The 15,451-nt window shown below is 41.5% G+C and overlaps 1 protein-coding gene across 2 annotated transcripts in view; it reads left to right on the top strand.

Moving 5' to 3' along the window:
* The window catches only part of samd4a (sterile alpha motif domain containing 4A), a 45,155-nt gene that overhangs the window by 3,932 nt on the left and 25,772 nt on the right, over positions 1-15,451 (top strand). The window lies entirely within an intron of this gene.

The raw sequence follows: 15,451 nt of genomic DNA, 5'->3' as shown, positions 1-15,451 counted from the left end.
TTTATATGTGATTAACCTGAATGATATGTGATTAACCTGAATGATATGTGGTTTATATGTGATTAACCTGAATGAAGAAGGAATCACTTTAACTTCCTGGACCCTCAAACCCAAGTATGTGGGGAAACAAACTAACAATGGTGGATCAGGTTAAGAGAACATGAACACACACACACACACACACACACACATGGTATGTAGGGTTAGTGTGTTTGTGGTGGGGGCGGAGGGATGGACAGTGGGCCTGGTGTTCTGAATGACTCATTACATTTTGGTGTGGTGGACTGCTGACCTGACCTAAACTGGTCCCATCTGGTCTGGGATTTAAATGAGTAGTTGTGTTGTAGACCTGAATGGGAAGTGTTTGACTTTTCAACACTTTTTGCAATTCCAGTTCTATGAGAGTGATTTCAGGAAACTCTGAATTTCTCCATCTTTTATTGCAGCTGTGTGATTATTGTGTGTTGTCACTGCTTGTGTTGTTGTGTTGTTGTAACTGCTTGTGTGTCTTCTACTGAAGAGGCAAAGAAGGCATACTTTTGCTTTTGTGGGTGTGAGATGAACAACATGGATTTGAAAATGGCGAGTATTACTCAGTGAATTCCTTTTGCACTCTCTGCCTAAACTAGGCCTGATGAAAACCAGCATTCCTGGCTGAGGCGGTGAACGGTTCCGGTGTTGGGGATACTGTCTAGGAATGTGGGCACGTCGTAGCACACTTGAGTCAGACGCCCAGTGAGAGTTGAACAGGGGCTTTTCCAACGAGGGGGTGGGGTGGGGGGGGGGAGAGGGGTGGAAGACACAGTGGAAAAGGAAAACTGATTCCACCTTCAGTGGAACTAAGGTCTCCTGAGTACACCGCAGTATGAAAGAGGGGAGGAGGAGGGAGGAGGAGGAGCATAGAAAGCAAAAGATGAAGATTCTGAGAATACTGGTACCATTTAGAGCTGTTAACTCATTCACCACTTTCTCTTTACAAAACAAACTAGGTTTGCAAATCTCTGATAAACCATTCGATACAAAAACAATATGTTTTTATTACAGACCATTTGATTCCATTCTACGGTTAATATTTGTTGTAGATATTTTATATAACAAAGACCCAGAGGTAGGTTACAGAGGTGCAACATTTCAATGTAAACAAGTTACAAACAGAAAAAAGTAAGCAGCAGCAGATTGAGGGCACCGGGATTGATAATGGGTTCAGAACAGGTCTAGAACTCATCGTAGTCTTTACCGTGTTTCCTCCAATGTAGTAGAGATTTGTAGTGCTGTTAGTGTACGTCAAAGATGCTCTACACAGCTTACACATAACACGCTTCCTTGTTTGCCCGATGTCCTGGTGTAACCTCCTCCATTTTCCTAGTTGTCACTTGTCTCTCACTCATGGTAATGCTAGCTAGGCAGCTACTGAGTTTGTGTGAGAATAGTTTTGTGGGCAGCTTCAGCCGTCACATTGTTTTAGAGACGCAAACTGTAAGTGTGTGAAGCCGCCAACCCATTCCAAGTCTTGTGATACCCGATCCATGACTCTACAACCGATTCATCTAGGAATACGGATATTGGATATTAGCAAACAAAATGAATATCTGTTTCTGCTACTGCATTAGTAACCAGAACAGAATAAGGCAGAGTTATGACATGGGCCTAAAAAACACCACCATCGTTCATCGCTCCATTGTTCTGGAGCTTGTTCTGGAGCTTGTTCTGGAGCTTGTTCTGAAGCTTGTTCTGAAGCTTGTTCTGGAGCTTGTTCTGGAGCTTGTTCTGAAACTTTTTCTGGAGCTTGTTCTGAAGCTTGTTCTGAAACTTGTTCTGGAGCTTGTTCTGAAACTTTTTCTGGAGCTTGTTCTGAAGCTTGTTCTGGAGCTTGTTCTGGAGCTTGTTCTGGAGCTTGTTCTGAAGCTTGTTCTGAAACTTGTTCTGAAACTCGTTCTGGAGCTTGTTCTGAAGCTTGTTCTGGAGCTTGTTCTGAAGCTTGTTCTGAAACTTGTTCTGGAGCTTGTTCTGAAGCTTGTTCTGGAGCTTGTTCTGAAGCTTGTTCTGAAGCTTGTTCTGAAACTCGTTCTGGAGCTTGTTCTGAAGCTTGTTCTGGAGCTTGTTCTGAAACTTGTTCTGAAGCTTGTTCTGGAGCTTGTTCTGGAGCTTGTTCTGGAGCTTGTTCTGAAACTTGTTCTGCACTTGTTCTGGTGCTTGTTCTGAAGTGGAAGTGAAAGTGGTCTGGTCAGATGTTTCTAAGCTCCATTTAACAACATCATTTGTTCCTCTTTAAACATCTCATTGGTCATTCTGTTAAAGAGAGAGAGGGAACTCTTGTCTCAGACGCCAAACTATTTGATCGCACCCACACATGAGCAAACAGTTTATTTCTGGACGTTGACGGCGTGTTCTGTGAACTCGCACTGAACCTCAGGAATGGGGACAGACGACCTGCCAGAAACCACCAGGGACAACGAAATAAAGCTTGTTTTTTCTGTTTTTTGTGTTTTTATTTTCTGCTCTTCCAGGCAAGTGTGTGTGTGTGTGTGTGTGTGTGTGTGTGTATATGTTGTGTTAGTTTTCTGTGTATTTATATGTGAGCGAGAGATAGAGAAGAAAGTGAACACAAGAATGGACAGACAGTGGTGCTTTGGACAAGCTGCCAAAAGGAGTCATGAGGACTGATATGATATTGTGTCTCAGGGAGGAGAGAATGAGGTGTCACTGATATCAGCATCTCTGTAACTCTGATACTTTACTTTCCTCACTAGAAAAGGATAGTTTAACTCATAAACTCTGGCTATTGTTGTTTTAGTACAGCCACAATTCTTGGCACGGTACATTAGTAAAAGAATCTACATTGAAAAATAAATCATTTGTTGTAATTATGACGTTTTGAACTGTAGTACACATGGAACGAGGAATGTTATAGTTCTGGAGGTCAACCACTCCGCAGATCTGCAGCTGTAAACACATGTCTCCATCTTTAGTCAGCTCTGTTGAACATTGTTGGGGTGAGGACTGGACTCACCCCAACAATGGACTGCTCCGCTCCCTCTGTTTCAGCCTCAGTCTGGTGGTAGATGTCATCATCATGCCTTTTCAAATGAACTGCATGTTTTCCTATACTGTGCATTACTTGTTTGTTTTTCCAGTTCAGAATGATTGTCTTCTTAAAGCTGCTCACTTAAAAATATCTCATTCTTTAAAATTGGTGTCCTCTTTAATCCAAAGAAAATCTCAGTGTTTTGTTGCAGTTGTCTAAAACTTAGTTGAGCTACAGTTAAAGCTCAACTGTGCCTGGTGGGGAGTCAGTTTAGTGTTTGCCTCCACTACACTAGGTGGCAATACACTCTCTTTCAGCTTGTAGTATCAAGCAGTTTCCAGTTTAGCCTGTGGCTAGTTATTAGCATGTCCATCCATGAACCTTAAAATATTAAATTCTTTAACCCTAACCCATGTGTTTTTGATGTTGTTTTACTCTTGTGTGAACCGGCTCCAGGACTCAGGTCCCACCACAGGTTTACACGCGCAAGTCATTTGACTCCCATTGGCACCATTTGGGTGTGTTAGTCTAACTTTGAGAAATTAGATTTCTGATGTCACGACTCCTAAACAGAGGATCTACGTGATGTGAGACAGTTTTTTTTTTCATTCATTTTTACATACAAGACATTTAGTTTTGTCTCAGGCGGCAAAGTCTGTGCCTTTTTCTTAACAAGTAATTAAATGTGTTTAAGTCAGGCCACGCCTTCTCTGATGGCATAACAGTTCCTGGGATATTATTTGGACGACCTTTACATCCAGAGGAGAGCGTTAATCACTGAGGGAGTTGCTTACTTGTTGCTTTTTACTTCACAGTTCATTGTAATTCAGTGTGACATGGACTACACTTATGAGTTAAAGATGGTGTGTGATTCACAAAGAGGCTGAGAACAGGTGAGAAGTAGCAGCTTGTTTCATAGATGACCAACCAGTCTAGCCCTGACCCGAGCAGACGAGACTTACAGGCGTGTAGTGTTTCCCCATATAGCCCTCCCCCAGCACACCCTCAGCCCCACCCCATGCTCTGGCAGCTGGCTATGCTATACAGTACACTTGTTGTGTCAGGACTCAGGAGGCTGTGTAAGCTTGGGAGTCGTCCAGTACCAACTGCACACATAAGCAAAGGCAGCTCACAAAATAACACAAGTTTGATTTGGAACCAGGAAGATCACCTCAGACGGAACACTGGCACCCACTTTATCTAATATTCAATAATCAGTGGGTTTCACTGTAAACGAAGCCTTCAACTGTAGCAGACATTTTAGAAACCATGTCGTTTTTACTTAATTCAGAAACTTCTACATCTCAAATAAAAAGAAGTACTTCATGATGGTTGAAAAAGTATTCAGTTTTCTTGGCAAACGTAAAGCACAGGTTAGTTCAGAGGTGGGTAAAAATCTTATGGATTAAATAAAGAAACAAATCAGAGACCAAATCTCAAATTATAGATGTATTATGTTAGCAAAAGCAATAAAATAAGATTCAAGATTCAATCAACTACTCTTTCAAAGTGATTTAGAACCGTAAATGTTGCTGGAATTTATGAATGATTTTCCATTGAATGTCTGACCTGATTTCCTCTTAATAAATATTACTAGATGTATAAAGCTGGTTTCTAGGTTTTCATTCACATGGTTAGATTAACAGGAGGGTTAGGTTAACAGGAGGGTTAGGGTAACTCTAACCCAGGGGCAAAGACAACATGTGGGGCCCGATCTTATGCAAAGCAACTTTTCAACTTGTACCTGTGCTCATCAGTGTGTGTGTGGTTCGTCTCACAATCAAATGTGCTCAGGTGTGTTCTGGTGTGTTTATGTGTTCTGGCGTGCTCATGTGTTCTGGTGTGTTCATGTGCCTAGGTGTGCTCATGTGTTCAGGTGTGCTCACGTGTTCTGGTGTGTTCATGTGTTCAGGTGTGCTCATGTGTTCTGGTGTGTTCATGTGCCTAGGTGTGCTCATGTGTTCAGGTGTGCTCAGGTGCTCAGGTGTGCTCATGTGTTCTGGTGTGTTCATGTGCTCAGGTGTGCTCATGTGTTCTGGTGTGTTCATGTGCTCAGGTGTGCTCATGTGTTCTGGTGTGTTCATGTGTTCTGGTGTGCTCATGTGTTCTGGTGTGCTCATGTGTTCTGGTGTTTTCATGTGTTCTGGTGTGTTCATGTGCTCAGGTGTGCTCATGTGTTCTGGTGTGTTCATGTGTTCTGATGTGTTCATGTGCTCAGGTGTGCTCATGTGTTCAGGTGTGCTCTGGTGTGTAAAATGTGAGATTTTATGAATGCATCTTCAGTGTATGTCTTGTATCTCTTGCACAGTTATCAAAGTAAACATAGTCTGTGTTGAGCTTTAAATATCATAACACAACATTAAAGAAGACTAAGGACATCTTAACATGAGAAGAAAAATTATTCTTGGCAGGGACATTTTTAGTTTGCTAGTCCACAGCAGCTGAGCCAAAACCTTAATGTGGTAATGTCGATGTCTGTCTCTATCTGCCTGTCTGTCTCTGTCTGTCTCTGTCCATGTCCTCTGTCTGTCTGTCTGTCTGTCTCTGTCCTCTGTCCTTGCATGAATGGATGAGGACAGTTGAGACACAGCAAGGTGCCACTGAACCACAGTGGTTTACTTGTGATTGGTGGACACACTGTTGGCCATGACAGACAGACAGAGTGACATCAGCAGAACCAGCCCAGTGAGAAAGCCCCCATGGCAACGGTTACCGTGACAGCTATACAACAAGAGCCGGAGTCCCTGGTGGGTGGAAATGACCTCATCCAAATCAGATCCTTTCAGGAAGATGTGGTCCCTGTCTTCAGTCCCTGTCTGTCTTCTGTCTTCAGTCTCTGCCTGTCTTTAGTTCCTGCTTGTCTTCAGTTCCTGTCTGTCTTCAGTGTCTGTCTGTCTTCACTCACAGTTGTAAATAAAGTTTGAAACATTTAAATCCCATTTACAGGCTGTTCACAGTCTGTTGTAATAATCAGAAGATATATATTCTATTTATATATATATACACACACACACACACACATATATATATATATATATATATATATATATATATATATATATATATATACATAGATAGATAGATACATAGATAGATAGATAGATAGATAGATAGACTGCCTGGCCAAAAAAAAGTCGCCACCTAAAAAAAGGGTCACATGGTTGGACCGCCTTTAGCTTTGATTACTCACTCATTCATTGTGGCATTGTTTCCATAAGCTACTGCAATGTCACAAGATTTATTTCCATCCAGTGTTGCATTGATTTTTCACCAAGATCTTGTATTGATGATGGGAGAGTCGGGCCACTGAGCAAAGCCTTCTCCAGCACATCCCAAAGATTCTCAATGGGGTTAAGGTCTGGACTCTGTGGTGGCCAATCCATGTGTGAAAATGATGTCTCATGCTCCCTGAACCACTCTTTCATAATTTGAGCCTGATGAATCCTGGCATTGTCATCTTGGAATATGCCCATGTCATCAGGGAAGAACAAAATGCATTGATGGAATAATCTGGTCATTCATTATATTCAGGTAGTCAGCTGACCTCATTCTTTGGGCACATGATGTTGCTGAACCTAGACCTGACCAACTGCAGCAACCCCTTACCAATTTGCTTAGTGAAATCCAGGTTTTTTGGCCAGGCAGTGTATAATATAATACAAGTTAATTAGCTGTGGAAGTCATATTTTCACTGTCTTGTCACAAATTGCATTGAATATGAACAGGTCAGTGAGAAGGTTAGGGTCTCTGCTTCTAATTTAAAGTTAGTGGAGGATCTTCACTAGTTCATTGGTAAGTCTTCAAATACTTGTGCTTTGGGTGTTTACTATCCTGAGGACTGCAGAGAGCAAAGATTGGCAATCAGCTCTCCCTGATCTGTAATGAAATGTAATTTAATTTAATGTAAGGTAATGTAACTATATCTATGTCTATATGTCTATATCTATGTCCATATCTATATCTATGTCTATATTTATGTCCATATCTATGTTTATAGCTATGTCTATATCTATGTCTATATTTATGTCCATATCTATGTTTATAGCTATGTCTATATCTATGTCTATATTTATGTCCATATCTATGTTTATGTCTATATCTATATCTCCAGATCTAGAGAAGGTTTCCGTGAGTCAGGATCCAGAGAAGGTTTCCGTGAGTCAGGATCCAGAGAAGGTTTCCGTGAGTCAGGATCCAGAGAAGGTTTCCGTGAGTCAGGAGGTTTCTGTGAGTCAGGATCTAGAGAAGGTTTCCGTGAGTCAGGATCTAGAGAAGGTTTCTGTGAGTTACTTGATGCTGAAAGGTTTAATGGAATAATCAATCAACACTAAAACTGTAAGTAGAATATTGTGAGGGTTTTTTCACTCTTCAAATGAAGTTAATGTAAGTTAATGATCTGATGAATGAATGAATGACTGATTTCAGCTCTCTGGCTGTTGTGTGGTCTCATTTTTCTGAATGGATGTCCTGTGAGTGTGTGTGTGTGTGTGTGTGTGTGATGCAGAACTCCAGTCCTCAGGCTGTGGACAGACGAGGTCCCTGTCGTGTCTCTGTCACACTCACATAGTAAAATGCAGACAAACCTGCACAAACACACACACTTATGAGCTGACGACCAGTTTGTCCTGAAAGACTCACTGGGATGTGAGACATACTCTGGTATTCTTTACCAGGACTTAGTTTACAGCATGAAGACCACAGTGAGCTCATCCAACAGAGCAAAGCTGTTGTTTTTTAAATGTGATCAATAATAATGATCCAAAACCTGATAACTTACATATCATCACATATTATTTTTATTGTGTGTGTGTGAGAGGGGGTGCTGCTTCTCAGCAGGTACATACATAAAGCCGTGCTCCACAAAGGAAAAGAATGATCATTCTTGTAGGAAACATTTATGTCCTTAAATAGAGTTGTGGGCTTCTCCAGTTGAGCCCTGGCAGAGCTGTGGCTCACATTCCCAGCATAACACTGGAGCTCCACGTTCACAGGTACGACCCTGATCTCAGCCAGTTACCACTGCAGCGTGGGAGAGGAGGGGGGGTTGGGAGTGGGTGAGGAAACCTTCAGTCGTCATGAAGGATATAAGTGTGAGGTGTTTGTGGACCAGTCAGACAGAAAATGTACATTTTTAATCTTCATCATTTAAGCAGATTATTTTAAAGCTTTGTTTTATTTCTACATTTCCAATCAAAAATACAAACAGACAAACTTTTCTTACATTATTCTCTAAAGCATTGGTTCTCAAACTTTTTTTGTTTAGGGTCCCCTTTGGATTAAGACATTTCTCAGGGCCCCCCCCCCCCCCCCCACGATCTCACGAAATTGTAACAATGTGTCAACTATAATATTTATTGAATCAATATTAGAACAAACATTTCATATTTCTTTCTATAATTTGTTGTGCAAATAACATTTTTGCTTTATCAATACAAATAACCTCAATATTGCTTCATGAGAAAGCAATTTTCAAACAAAAATATGAAATGTGCAATTATAACTATAATAGTGTCATTTTATAAACGATAAATACATTTGGATAACAAAGAATACTTAACCAATATAATACATTTTCTGTGCAAATAAATTTTTTTTTGTTTTAGCAATACAAATGCTGTCCCCTGCCAGTGTTTTGAGACACAACACACAGTGAGGTCTTTGGTGGCATTTTCTCGTCTTGGGTTTTGGTCGTCCTGAGTCATTGTTCCGTTTGGCTGACGTTGGCTTGTTGTTAGTTTCCGAAACGTTGCACAGTTTTCTTTTTGCCTCTGTGTACACACACACACACACACACACACACACACTGGTCTGCTGTGGTCTACTTTGGTTTACTGTGGTCTACTGGGGTCTACTGTGGTCTACTTTGGTATATTGTGGTCTACCTTGGTCTGTTGTGATCTACTGTGGTCTACTTTGGTCTATTGTGGTCTACTGTTGTCTAATTTAGTCTATTGTGGTCTACGTTAGTCTACTGTGGTCTAATTTGGTCTACTGTGGTCTACTGTGGTCTGCTGTGGTGTGCTGTGGTCTCCTGTGGTGTGCTGTGGTGTGCTGTGGTCTAAGCTGATTGTTTTCATGCTAGTATTATGGTCTGGTATGACGGTATTTTATGAATGAAGCTTTATTTTAAAGTCTAAATACAAACGTACATGGTTTAGAAATGTCAACATGTCTTTGATATAAATGAGTGAATGAGCTTTAATGGAAGTTGTCTTCAGCTGTAGGATTGTCCTGGTTTCCACGGTGACGGGAGAATGTTGTGGCAGGAACGTTTGGACTAAGCACTCGGGTTTAGATGAAGACCAGTTAAAAGACTCAGCAGATACAGACCTGAACAAAGGTCTGGAATAAACACGTTTACATGAACACTGTAAACCTGAATGTGTGTGTGTGTGTGGCAGTGTTTGAAAGTGATTTGGTTTTGTGTTCTTATGAAACAGATGTGTGTCCGTCCGCTGGTTTAAATATTTAAATCACCTGCTGACAGCACTGTCACTCAGTGTCGCAATCAGCAAGTCGGTGGTCCTTTCTCATCCGTACTTGTGCGTACTCTCGTACCTTTGCGTACTTGTGTGTACTTGTGTGTACTTGTGTGTACTTGTGCGTACTCTTGTACTCATGAAACGTCATCAGCCTCAGTCCAAGTTCTGTTCCAAATCTCAAGTCTGTGAGCACGTTAGAATTCAAACATATGGTTTGTGTTTGAAGATCTGACTTATTTATAGTTTGGCAGCGACGCTGTCAGAGGTGATAAGCTCCGCCTCTGCGGACGCTCGGTGCTCACAGTGTCCAGCAGAGGGCAGCGTTGCCTCGGCCCGTCCTGATCTGTCGTTAGATGCTTTGTGTGATCCATAGTCAAATATATATCCAAGTCCCACGGTCATTGTATCTGCATTTAAATATAATATGTACATACAGTACTGTATATACATATATATATATGTGTGTATACAATACTGTGCAGAAGTTTCAGGCACCACCATGCTCAAACCTGGCGTAATAGAGGTTTTTTACAGCACAGTGTATACACACTACTCTACACTGCTGTAATAGATCTATCAAGTACATACTGCTGGTCTATAATACTTGAGTATTGACAAAGGGCCAGTTTTTCACATGGCTGTGGTTCTATAGCCCAGTTACCACATATCACCATTCTCATGCCTGATACCATTATTTTAAAAGATTCACTTCAAAAAAAATAAAAATACACAATGTTGTGTATTTTCAGGCAATTGAATTGTGTCCATCTCTCTATCTTTTGTTCACATTAGTTTACTTGTCTGTGTTGTTTTGCTCTCTCAGAGAAATGGTTTCAGTCTGGATTACCCGTCTGAATCCAGGCTTGTTCGCTGTCCGCCATCTGAAAGAGGAGGGAAAACAGAACCTGGTGCCGGTCTGAGAGCAAACCGTTAGCCAGTCCTTCTTCTCATACCAGCTCCTGCCCATAGAAGCTTTTCTTCTATGAAACGTCTCATTTTGCAGCGAGAGGAAGTTGTTTGTGCTTCTTTTTCCACATTGAAACCAGCATTTCAGCGCTGGTAAAGTTACATAGAAGCGCGCGGAGGCATTTCCGTTTCCTCCGGCATCAGACCATGTCCGCTGGGCCGTGTCTCAGTGACGCATCAGTGCGTATGATGACATCACGCTAGGGCGAGCCCTGCTGGAGCTCATTGAAAAAGTATTGAAAAGTGTAGGGTCCAAAATTAGACAAAAGAATCTCAACATGGAAGTCTCTCAGAAATGGCAAAAGAAACTCTTTTTTCTCTATTTTTGGTGTGGCTTAAGGAGGCCGGTGCACTATCGCCCTCTATGGGTCAACCGCCCCTGCTCAGAACTAGACCGAGAGCAAAGCTACATCACATGACCACAATCTCTAAATAATCCATCTCTGTATTATATGAACATATTAACAGAGCTGCTGCTTAACTTAGGTTTCTGTTGTCAGATGTGAGTAAAGTTTTTAGCCACGCCTCCATCGAGCTGTGGCTCGGACAGGGTGGAGCTAGAAACACTGCTGTCTGCTGATTGGTCGTCAAAGAGTCATCACTTTACGTGACCATGTGATGCTTGATGTCTGACACTGTCGCACAATAGCAACGTCATTTACGTATCCGGTCCACGCACCCCCGCGGTGGACCAGGGTGGACCAGGGTGGACCATTCCAGACCGTACCATGGTGTCCTGAGCAGCTGTTGTTTAGGCTCAGAGTGATCAGAGTGTGATCACAGTCGTGTGTGTGTGTGTTTTATTATCTGTTATCTGACAAGATTACCCTAAACCTGTGTTAGGACCTGTGGAAGCCTGTCTGTACTTCATGTCAGGACATGGTCTCTGTCTCTCTCTCTCTGTTTCTCTCTTTTAATATATACATATATAGCATTTCAATTATTATTATTTAACAGCGTTATTTGAATTTGGTTTTCTCGGTTTTTCGTTTTTGATTCAGACAACAAATAAACAGAAAAAATGGTCTGTTTATTGTTTTTGTTGGAAACGTAAAAAAGACAACGGTGAAAGGGAGAACTAAAATAATTTCAGCTACTTACAAATAAAACTATCCTGACAGCTCTGATTCATCTATAAGTTCTGCTTTCTTCTAAACAATCCCAGATGAACCTGAGACTGTGTGTAACATGTGTAACAGCTGGTCTGTAGAATCACTGTCAGGTCCTGATGGTCCAGTGTACCTGTAGCCTCTTCCTCAGTTTGGCGCCTGAGCGATGGTTCAGTCCCTGATATACGGGACACCTGAACGGCTCAATCTCAGACTGCAAGGTGCAGGACAAACTGTTGTGGACATGTTTAAGACATGGACACTGGCAGTATTCTCAGGTGACATGTTCACCTCCACTGTCCTACCAGTGCAACATCAGCACCGCTGAAATAACCACGTACATGCGTGAGCTGAGGCTTCACAGCGCCATTTGTAAAGGTACAGACCAATGTTCTCTTCTTCATCAAGTCCCACAGCTTTCATGGACATGATTTGGATGCTGCTCTGATCGAGTGGATGGATACGAAGGACATGGAAAAAATACAGTTGCACTTCTTTTTTAATACTTTTCTTCTTCTTCTTCTTATTATTATTATTATTATTATTAGTATTATTATTATTATTATAATAATAATAATAATACTAATAAGCTTGAGCAGAGACAGGCTTTAAGACAAGGTACTGTAGTCTCAGTTTTGGTTTGGGCACAGCAATATGTTTATTAAACGCATTAAATGTATTTTGTGTGATAAGGTTAAGCAGTTTTAGTATAGTGTGCTGGCATAAAATGCCCCTGATACATGTGTGTGTGTGTGTGTGTGTGTGTGTGCGTGTGTTGGTAGAGGGGACAGTGCTGAGTCAACAAAGCTATAGTGATATAGTGAGTTGCTGCTAATGCCCTCGTGTTTGTTTAGTTACCAGTTGAAGAACAGGACTGATGGATTGATATTCTCTAAGTGTCGTTTTATCCAAAAATCCAAACCCCCAAGATATTTTATAATTTTGTTAATCTACTAATCCATGTAAACATGTGTCTTCTGGAAATGTTCTTGTTTATACAGACACTCTGTGTGTGTGTGTGTGTGTCTCTGTGTCTTTGCCTTATCTGTTGCTGCCGTTGTGAACCATTGACTCGTCTAAATTTAGAAGCAGAGGAATCATGTGTCTAACAAACTGTCTCCACAAGTGTGCGTGTGTTGTGTTTCCATCAGTAACCAATGTGTAACAAATGAGCTAAAACAATCCCATTGTTTCCACCGTGACCACAGAGTCCGATGAGTGAACCTGTGCTGCTCTCTGCTGCAGCGACTCACAGCGATCGATTAAAAGAAAATTCATATTTTAAGTAGAAACTCGATGCAAATATACAAACCAAACCAAGCATTTTATATGAAATGAAGAAACTCAGTCATGTTCAGTCATGGTGGTGAGTTTCCTCTGTTCACTGGAGTTTTCCAGAACACGTGAGAACAAGAATCAACTCGTTGTTGTCAGAGTCAGTCGTTCACACACTGGAGCTACATTCCTGCCATTTCTATGTGTTTTATCATCGTTAAACTCAACGTCTGTATATGAATAAAAAAATCCAATACTTAGATTTAGAAAAATGCCGTGTCACACATGTCTGCTCCTGTCTCTCTCTCTCTCTCTGTGTGTGTGTGTGACATGAAACAAAGGCTTTCAGGGTTCATTCTGTTTGTTTTTTATTCTTTACTCTGTTTTCACTCTGACTGATCAACCAACTAACAACTAACTTACCGACTAACCAACTAACTAACTAACCAAATAACACATAACTAACTAAGAGGACACTTATTGATGAATGTTCTTGTATTTCACTTATGATGGTCACATGACTAATTATTCTCTGATTAAATTAACCCATGACCAGACGTGTCTGTGGTTAGAGGACCTGTCTCTGTGGTTAGAGGACCTGTCTGTCTGTGGTTAGAGGACCTGTCTCTGTGGTTAGAGGACCTGTCTGTCTGTGGTTAGGTGACTTGTCTGTCTGTGGTTAGGTGACCTGTCTCTCTGTGGTTAGAGGACCTGTCTATGGTTAGATGACCTGTCTGTCTGTGGTTAGGTGACCTGTCTGTCTGTGGTTAGATAACATGTCTGTCTGCGGTTAGATGACCTGTCTGTTTGTGGTTAGAGGACCTGTCTGTCTGTGGTTAGTGGACCTGTCTGTGGTTAGATGACCTGTCTGTCTGTGGTTAGAGGACCTGTCTGTGGTTAGATGACCTGTCTGTGGTTAGAGGACCTGTCTGTCTGTGGTTAGGTGACCTGTCTGTCTGTGGTTAGGTGACCTGTCTGTCTGTGGTTAGAGGACCTGTCTGTGGTTAGATGACCTGTCTGTCTGTGGTTAGATGACCTGTCTGTCTGTGGTTAGATAACATGTCTGTCTGCGGTTAGATAACCTGTCTGTCTGTGGTTAGAGGACCTGTCTGTGGTTAGATAACCTGTCTGTCTGTGGTTAGAGGACCTGTCTGTGGTTAGATGACCTGTCTGTCTGTGGTTAGAGGACCTGTCTGTGGTTAGATGACCTGTCTGTCTGTGGTTAGATGACCTGTCTGTCTGTGCTTAGAGGACCTGTCTGTCTGTGGTTAGAGGACCTGTCTGTCTGTGGTTAGATGACCTGTCTGTCTGTGGTTAGAGGACCTGTCTGTCTGTGGTTAGATGACCTGTCTGTCTGGGCTTAGAGGACCTGTCTGTCTGTGGTGAGAATACCTGTCTGTCTGTGGTTAGAGGACCTGTCTGTCTGGGGTTAGAGGACCTGTCTGTCTGTGGTTAGATGACCTGTCTGTGGTTAGAGGACCTGTCTGTCTGGGGTTAGAGGACCTGTCTGTCTGTGGTTAGATGACCTGTCTGTGGTTAGAGGACCTGTCTGTCTGGGGTTAGAGGACCTGTCTGTCTGTGGTGAGAGGTTTCCAGAGAAAAGTGTTTGGTTAAAGTCAGAAAAGAGGAAAATGAGCTGAAAACATCATGTTTTTGTCATAAATGTGTTTGTTGTGTTTGGTCATTATGTCAAAGTTAATAGGACAAAAAGACTGTAGTGAGATGGTTTGTAGTCAAACAGCTTCTTACCTCCATTAAAGATAGAAAACACAGTGATGCTACTGCAGCTTGGCCCACAGAAATATGTAAGAAAGCTACTGCTTCTGTTAAGTGACCTTTAAAAAAATGCTTTCCATGTTACATGCTAATGTTTTCCAGTCATTTGGAAATAAATGAGTTTTAATCATGGAACAATTCCTGTTCTCAGATGGACGTAGGCTTGTGTCATTCAGAGGAATGAAGGATTACATCATCCCTGTAGCAGTAACTCCCTCACAAACCTCTTTACCTTGGTCTTTTCACACTTTGGCTCTTCCTATGCTCCACATGTGACTCTGAGTGTGTGTTGGCTGCTTCTGGCACAAGTCACTTCATTTCTAACTTCCACACAGTGAGACAAATGAAAATGAGTCATCAAAAAGTTAGGACTTTCCTTTTATGCTTTCTGATCTGTTCACCATTTCTGGGTTCTTTTTAAAAAAAAGATTTTTTGTGAAAACAAAGCAAGAAGCCTGAGGCAGAAAGTGTTTGTGGGATAAATGAAATGATATGAATGTTCAAATCAGACAAAACTCAGATGACATAATTAAGAAGTTGTCTTTGACCTCATCACAAAAAACAAGCTAATATCATCTCACGCTAATATCTTCATACACATGCTAGTATCACCACATGCTAATATCACCATACACACGCTAATATCAACACACATGCTATTATCACCACATGCTAATATCATCACATGCTAGTATCACCACACACATGCTAATATCAACACACACGCTAATATCACCACACACTAATATCATCACATGCTAATATCACCATACACATGCTAGTATCACCACACACACACTGATATCATCACACATGCT

Source organism: Solea solea, chromosome 5 (genome assembly GCF_958295425.1).
Source record: "Solea solea chromosome 5, fSolSol10.1, whole genome shotgun sequence".
Taxonomy (NCBI): Eukaryota; Metazoa; Chordata; class Actinopteri; order Pleuronectiformes; family Soleidae; genus Solea; species Solea solea.
Note: the sequence above shows the minus strand (reverse complement) of the source record. Positions and strands in the feature narration are given on the sequence as shown.